Here is an 8,031-nt window from a genome sequence, read left to right on the forward strand (position 1 = left end):
ATAAAAGAAAAAGGGTTTACAACCGTACACCCTAAGGAAGGAGGACTTCCAGAAAAGCAGGGAGTTCTATGACATAATCATAAAATATACAAAATGTTCATTTTGTAGTATTTAATAAAATCATCAAGGCCTAATGGCAGTAACATGATATATTTTAAATAATAAAACAAAATATCAACACCATAACAAAATATAAAATGGAATCAACTACGATGGGGGTCAGCACTAGGGATGAGCGAGCGAGTTTTTAAAACTCGATCTTGCGACAAATTCGGCCGTTCCCGTACCGAAATTGTAAGCGAAAACGGCTTGAATGAATGCAGCCCTGGAAATCCACTGTGATTCTGGGCACTGGAGGTTAATTAACCTCTAGTGCTGGGGATCGCACACAGGAGGTTTCTCAGGGCTGCATGAATGAATGCAGCCCTGGAAATGCTCCTGTACTGATTTCCCGAAACTTCCGATGGGTCTGCAAAATGTTGCCAAAACAGGTGGGTATGCAGCCCAATAAGGAACTTGGGTCCAGTAGCATTACCCACTATTTTTTAGAAGGGACACACCCTTGGAGGGGTTTCAATCCTTAGGCAGAAATAATGTAAACTATATGTGGCCTTAAGTTGAAAAAATTGGTGGTCACCTTAATATTCCTCCCATTAGTTAAAGTGCAACAAATATGCAAAGCCACATTTTTATGTACAAATCTTGCCATTTCCCCAGCTTGGATAGTGAAAGGAGAAAGCAGACTGGGACTGATCATTTTTGTTGCTCTGCTCTTTCAATAAACATTCTACTTGTTATCACAACTGCTTGACTCCATATGATTCTCTCAGTTGTAGCTCTTCTGTACTGGGACTGCTAAAAGCTAATAGTTTCAGAAATGTGCAATATATGTATTTGTGTATATTATTAAACAGTATTTATAAAGTGCCAACATTTTACCCAGTGCTGTACATTAAATAGGGGTTGCATATGACAGACAGATACAGTGACACAGCAGGAGGGAGAGGATCCTGCCCTGAAGAGCTTACATTCTAAGAAATAGGGGAAGCAACAAGCCTGTATTTATTTTATATGCCTGGAGTTTCGGCTTTATCTTATTAATGTTATTTAAAAGCTGTTTTCAGTTGAATGAAAGCTCAAGATTTACAAAGTATAAATAAATTTTAAAAGTAAATTGCGACCAGGCATATACAATGTCCCCTCTGCAAAAAATTTACCATGCCTGACGCAACTTTTTTTTTTTTTTCCTCTTCCCTGTCTTAACTGCGATCTTCCTCTGCTCCCCTTCTGGGTGTCACAGCCATATTGATTGGCTTGGCCAAGGTGTTGTATCTCCTGTGCATGCGTGAAGGAGTTTATTCTGTCACAGCACCCCAGGGAATGCCTTGGTACCCAGCATATCCTGGCATCCTGCACTGAGCTGCATATTTGCAGGAGGATATTACTAACAGGCGGGTAAATGTTTTATTGCAGAAGGAACATCGCCTATTCATTCTGCAATAAAAACCCTTCATGCTTGCAATTTTGTAATGCAAACATTAGTTCTGCTTTAAAAGAATACCTCATTATCCTCTAAAGAGACACCAGGGTGACAACTGACTCCCAGGTTTGCTCCATTGTTGTCACATGTGCCCCTGGTGCAGTCTACAAGCAGATGTGCCAAGCCAATGTGCAACCATGGTCCACCATTGTCACTATAAGGGAGCTGGTCCAGTGCAACTGAAAGTGGAGCAAGCACAGAATTTTTTTAAGCCAGGTGGACAGAAATTGTAGGCAGTAGCAGCCCCTGTTTTGTGACCTAACATTTCAGTAACCACCCAAAAACAGCCAGGTGGTTACTGAAAAGTGCCGGGTGTTGCGTCCAGCTAAAATGGGCCGGGGAGAACACTGAAGTGCATATAGATGGTGTGGTGCAGCAGAAAGAAGCTGAAGCGGATCAGCATCACTGAGCTCCAAAAAAAAAAAATGAATAAGTATTTAGCAAAGGATATAAACATGGCAATCGTTCGATACACTTTTGTTTTAATCAATCTAAATGTCATCTTGTTAGTTTACATCTATTTCTAACACTTTAGCCCTGTTCGGTTGGACTGTGCCACTTGTTCAAAAACAAAATTCTTGGCCCCGATCGAAGCGGGAGAGGTTTAATGTAAATGAATGTCTTATTTTACAAGACTTCACAGTGTTCTAATGCCCGTGTTTATGCAAATGCAAATTCTTGCCCCATATTAAGCCTGGCTTTTGCCTTCCACCCGTATGGGAAAAAATTGCCTTTTTCTTGCCGATCAACAATGAACAGAAGAATCGATTCAATGTCTTCAGCAGGGAATGAGGCAACTGTGGAATTATTTTAATTATAACCAAATAGCGTTTGCACTCTGAAAGATGTTTTTTGTGTTCTTGTTTTTTAGGACTACAGAAGGAATGACAAATTGTAAGCACGATGGCATGCACACATTTTGTCAGAGGGGGTACATGAAAGGGGTGTTTGTGCTGGGAAGCCTGGCTTTGGGCAGCGCCTGCTGTTTGGAGAAATTTGGGTTATGTGAAGCCTGGGGAGTTCTAGGAGACGTACGGTGGTGGGGATCCCTAATGTAGATATATAAATCATTGGAATCTTTTATAAACTTTTTAATCCAATATATTTTTATTTTTAAATTTTTTGCATTTGCTAAGACAGTGCTTCTGCTATTAGGGGTCCTTGTTTAGTTAAAGCATGATAGGGTGACAACCTTACGTCCCTGTTTTCCAATTTGCTCCTGTATTGCCAAATGGGTTTCAAGTTGCGACTTCCATTATGCAAGCATGGTCTACTGTTCTCACCAACAGCAAGTGCCATCCAGCCTTCCTAGGAATGCATGTATACACAATGTAACCGCAAGAGAAAGGCAAATATAGGAACAAAATAGAAAGTTATTTAATTGTAAATTCCAGGCAAAAGAATCATTTTCTAATGAGTATATTTATTGACGGTTGTATCTTGACATCCTTTGTATATTTCCACCACATATGTGCATGAGCTTCCTGAAATAAAGACCATGCCTTTGCTCTTCTCTCTCTATGTACAGAGTGACTGGTCTTGTATCCGCCCCCCTTGTGGTTTTCCATGGGCCGGCAGTAGTGGGTGTGCCCTGTTGGGTTCCTCCCACAGCTCTGTACAGGCTATGGCCAGAACAGTAATGTTCTCACTACTACTTTTACAAGGTAAAGGCATTTGATGCACTTATGGTGGATATAAGTCTAGTGTGGTTATATTTTAAATGAAAATATTTTGCCTGGAGTTTATTAAAAAATAAATAAATAAACAAAACCTATGACAATTGTTGATGAGCAGTGGTCTAAAAATTTAAAGTCCATATATGTTGTGTCTTACTATTAGCTATATCATGCTCCATGACCCAACCATGCCACCTTTGGAATCCTAGTATAGGTATGTCCTTTCATCTAATGACGTGACTATAAGGATGCGGTAGTTTAGTTTTTCCTGGTCCCCAGATCTGCACATAAAGACAATAAAGTTGCTGCTGAGATGATATCATCATGATGTTATGGTTCTTCTGTAAGCATGCCAATTATGTCATGGAGGCTTTACACCATAATGATTAGTCTTGGTATGATTTGTATTTCAGTCATATCTGGTAAGGCATGAGACTTGATTTTACTATGATGTAGTTCAGCAACATTTACAGATCTTGTTCCTCCTCCAGTCCGTGTCTGAACAAGAAGAGAGGCAGACTGAGGAGCTCTACAGATGGTCCATGTGATACAGAAAGTTCAACTTTTATGCAAGTCACATATACATTTTATGGAAATTGAAACTGAGCAAATCAAAATCTGCAAGTATAGCATCTGATTGGTTTATTTTCAAGTTCAATTTGCATGCATCATATTCAACTTCAAATTTTCTGCATCATATTGAGCTAATCTCTTATCCTGCTAATGCATGAGCATTGCAATACAACCAGTTTGGCTTTTTTTCCCTTTCCATTCTGAGCTCTGCTCATAGAGGGGATTGCAAGAGGCTTATATCAGGGCTCAGTGGTTAGCACTCCGGCCTTTGCAGTGCTAGGTCCCAGGTTTGAATCTCAGCCAGGACACTAGCTGCATAGAGTATGCCCGTGTTTGTGTGGGTTTCCTCCCACATTCCAAAAACGTGCAATTGGCTTCCCCCCAAAATTGACCTTAGACTGTATGAATGACATATGAATTTGGTAGGGACATTAGATTGTGAGCTCTAGTGACAGCTAGTGACATGACTATGGACTTTTTACAGTGCTGTGTAATATGTCGGCGGTATATAACAACTGTATTGTCATATTTTTTCAACTTTAATAATATAATAATAAGTAATTAGCCTTTAAATTACATTTATTGTAATAATATGGAAGTGCCATGATTGGTGTGTTTTGTATCTGTTGAAAGTTTGACCCTAAATCCTTTTAAGAAATAACCAGAGTGGTTCTAAAACCATCCTGCTTCTTTGGGCTCCCCATCACATACAATGCAATTATTTCCAACAGCAAATCTTCCTCATTGCTTTAGAATCCATCCCCATGACCTGATATTATGTAAGTCTACTGGAGATTTTTATTCTGGTCTGCTTTAACAGAAATCCTTTACAAAGGCTAACACAGCTGCCAATCGTGACACCGCAGGCCCTTTCTTGGTCTAATATATTCCGCTGAGGGAATTCCTCGCTTAAGAGTGGATCAGAGAGGCATTATTTAGTTATCTGTGTTAAGCTCTTGCTAGATCAATTTACAAAGTCTGGTTTGTAAAGATTTTTTCCCTATGGAAACAAGGCAAGCCACACAGCCTGTAAGAGCCGCACTCTACAGAGCCGAGGATTGCAGTGTGTCGGCCATTCTTCTCCCCGGCCTCGGCTGTGAATGGCTCCAGTGTTTGGCCAACGCTAGGGACAATATTTCCCTGTTTGGTTTATTTATAGTTTCTGGTTTTGTAATTATTCACGGGTATTGTTCTTCAGTAGGCTTAGGGTGAAGATTGATGGGGGTTTTATAGTCATTTTACAGGGGTGAGTATTGAAGAAGTGCAAACTTGTGCACTGATCAGCCAAAACTTGAAAGTATCTACCTAATCCTCTGTATTTTGTATCGCAACCCTTGTGCTGATTTTTCCGATAGACATATGTACCTCTGATGGTGTTCTGTGGTATTCGCCACCAAGACGTTATCAGCAGATCCATTGGGTCACATTGCCTCTGCCAGGCTGCTTTCTTCCCATAGTGCATCCAGCTGCCATCTCATCCCCAGGTAATTGACACGTATGTACCTGGCTATCAATATGATAAAAGTGTGAAAGTAAATGAAAATGTGGTTTATGCATCCAAGCCTCCTTCTTCCATTGCTCCATGGTCCAGTTCTGATGCTTATGGGCCCACTGTTGGTGCCTTCAGTGGTGGACAGGGGTCAGCATGGGTACTGTCAATGGTCTGCAGTTACCCCAGCGCATTTTCAGCAAAGGGCAATGTACACCTTGTTGTGACAACTTTCTCCCATGAACACTACTATGTGCTTTCAGCACTTTGTAACGCATCTGTAGAGTTGGACCAAATGGGTTAACTTCTTCCCCTATGCATATCAATGAACCTTGGGCCTCCATAACCCGGTCAACTCTTTATAGGTACTAATCATTGCATATCCGGGACACCCCACAAGACATATTTTGGATATGCTCCGATCTATGGTCCAGCCATTACAATTTGGCCCTTCATTCCATCACTTGTCTTTTTTCTTCTTCCAATAAATTGCCATCAAGATTTGGCTGCTTTCTGCCCCATATATCCCCACTTGTCAGGGACCATTGGAACCTGATCATTCATGGTATTACCTTCACCTGTCAATGGGTTAATGGACTGGATGATTGGTGTGTGTAATTGCAACCTTCAGGGAATCTTTACTCCTCCATTGGTGTGTAGTGTTAATTAGGGGCTATCCTATTCACTGATACATTTTCAAGAGTTACATGCAAATCCCACATTGGAATTTCGAGGTTCTTGGATACTTCTTTTAAAATCAAATGGTCAACTAATGGCCTTATTCTGCTGGGCTGGCCAGTAATGGACAAGTTAGCCTTCAATTGAAATCTACGACACTTGTAGATTATTTTCCATACAGTAAAATGATTAAGCTCCATAAACTGAGGTTTATTTTTTAAACCCTTTGCCAGACTCATCGAGATACACAACCTTCTTTCTGAAAACCTTGGAGAGATCTTTAGATTCATGATGACAGCTCACATCAATAGCAAAGAGAACACCAGACCTGAGCCATTGAGAACTCCAGGTCCTACCCATTGGCACCAAATCTGGATCACCAAATATTTGTTTCATGGAATTTAGGTGTTAAACAATCCTTTATCCTGATTTTAGGAATGAATGAACCACGCTAATTTTATATATCATTTTGCAAGTGTATCAACTTGCAAAAGTAGCAGCACCAAAAGGCTCCCCATGGTCCCATAGTTTTGCCATACAACTCAAAAAACATATTTTCTAATCTTATAAATTTTTATACTTAATGTGTTTTGTTTCAGATTGCTGAAACCTGTTTGAAGCAACGAGATGCCTCTTGCTGGCCAGTAAGAGTTGAAGCATAACTTTTTTCCCTAGCTTCTAGTAAAGTGGGGAAAACTTTGAACCCTTGTTGTTTTTTTTATTTGTGTCCTTCATTCCTGTACCAGTGGCACACAGAAAAGAACTGCTTATATGTGCAGTATTGTGAGTAATGGCAGGTTCTGATGATGAGAGCTACTTTATAATTACTTTATGTTTTTACTACATAATTACTTTATGGTAATCCAAACAATATCAGAAATGATGCTTATCCAATAAAATGAAGTTGGAGGACCTCATGGTCAGATAAGCTCTCAGATATTTGCTTGTAATGTATGTAGAGGTATATTTCCCTTCCTGCCTAAGTCAAAAGAATTTACATCTTATAGAACTATCATAGAGACAGGATTTTTTTATTAGATTTTGGTAAGCCGTTGCTCTTCCGTTTTGTCTTCAGAAGGACAACCTCGTCTTCATTGGAATGTCCATCTTTTTGCTTTTGGTCTTCTCCACCATTATAAAGACTTTTATTTTCCCTCCTAACCTTAAGGAACTTGTAAGAATATTCTCACAAAAACTATTTTAATAATCCCGCACTCACACAATAGCCTTGCTTGTTTTGTCCTTGCTTTGAACCAAATCAACTCAATGGAGATCTATGGGGGGAAGTCACACGGGTTATGGGGTTAATGACCCAATTATTTGAGTCATTTCTTAGTGGTGGAATAAATGTCTTCCTAACCTGATAAAATCCTTCCTCCACACAAGAAAAGTCTTATGAAAGTTTTCTGGATGAAAGGGACAAGGGTTGAAGCCTCGAATATATTTGTTTGTAGATAATAAGCCGAAAAGGCTGCTAATTGTTCAGGAACTTTGCCGATTCAAATGGACCTGCAGTAATGGATTCATTTTTGTGGGGAATTCATCTGACTACATCACGGCTTGTGCAGAATGGAGAGACAGCAGAACCAGGATTTAAAACCATTTGAGTAGGGAATGGAATGGAAACTCTATCTGGCTTTTATTATTGCTCTCAATAAAGGGATTTAGCAATACTTCCTTTACAGTGACACTTTGAGTCTGATTAAATAAAGCTCTCCAAGCCTAGAGAAGATAGACTATCATGGGTAAAACAGAAAATATGGAATAGATTTCTTTCAAGTAATTTAATATTAGATGGCAATTGCTTGAAATCCTGCACCAGTGCTATTCCAGGTTTGCTGGATTACCCAGGTTCACCCATGATAGTCTGTCTTCTCCAGTCTTGGAGAGATTTAATTAATCAGGTCCATTGTGTGTTGGTTTGTCGAGAGGTTTGGAGTGAAGGGCATCAATAAAAACCTATGAAATAGCTATGGAAGTAAACATTTTTCTGTGGTATTGAACCCTATGGTTCTGGCTCTTGTGATTTTTGGAAGTTACATGGTGCCATTGTTTGGTGTGAACCCATCAGAGGC

The sequence above is a fragment of the Pyxicephalus adspersus genome, chromosome 8, assembly GCF_032062135.1.
Source record: "Pyxicephalus adspersus chromosome 8, UCB_Pads_2.0, whole genome shotgun sequence".
NCBI classification, from domain to species: Eukaryota; Metazoa; Chordata; class Amphibia; order Anura; family Pyxicephalidae; genus Pyxicephalus; species Pyxicephalus adspersus.